Raw genomic sequence first — 896 nt, 5'->3', positions numbered from 1 at the left:
AAAAAAAATAGAGTTTCCCTTCATACGGCTCGAATCATTCTTAGATGCCCTGAGAGGCATTCTTTCCTTGTTTGTTGGATTGGTTCACACGCGCACAAACAAGCACGGGCCACCCTCATAGAGTTTTAGTATTTTTTCCAAAATATTCTCACGATACCCTCCTGCATCCATCTAAAGCCCCATGGTAAATGAATTTGCACTCACCAAAGTATTGAAAAAACTTGGTCCGTATATTAAACTAGAATACTATTCCTTTGTTCCCTTGAATGGATGAACAATCCTTCTAGTTGTTCTATCGATAAATTGTTAGTGTGGCTTTTACCAATGATTGTTTATCTTGACCCTTGGGTAGCCTCAGCACCTGAAGCTGAAGGATGGCCATATAATGTGAGGGTTCTAGAACAAATTCTTTTAGTGGAAGACCCAAATCAAAGTACATATCTCGCCTACCCATGACAAGATTTACTAAGAAGAAGAGCAGATAGTGGGGTTTTCTTGATTAACGAATAATCACACACACTTAAATGCTATGTTTGCTTCCTAATAAGTTCACAGTAGTTTCTCCAATTATTAATATGAATTAAGAAAAATCCATTCCGACATGCCCTCATGTTCTCAAGAAATCATATGGGAATACAATCTTATCCATTGTTCTTAGGTAATCAACATCTAAGAGCTATACTTAAAATATAAAATAGACTAATAAGAGAACCGTAAGAAAGTTTTGTTCTATAGGCATCCAACAACATTTAAAAAATAAAAATTAAGACATCAAAATATTAATTTTTATCATAACAAGTAGGCCATTATGTAGCATTAAAAAAAAGAAATAAATAAAAATTTTAGATGTGGATAAACATAAGTTATGAACATAGCTGATTACCAAAAAAAAAAAA

Source organism: Macadamia integrifolia, chromosome 14 (genome assembly GCF_013358625.1).
Source record: "Macadamia integrifolia cultivar HAES 741 chromosome 14, SCU_Mint_v3, whole genome shotgun sequence".
NCBI lineage: Eukaryota > Viridiplantae > Streptophyta > Magnoliopsida > Proteales > Proteaceae > Macadamia > Macadamia integrifolia.
This window is presented reverse-complemented; position numbering follows the sequence as displayed.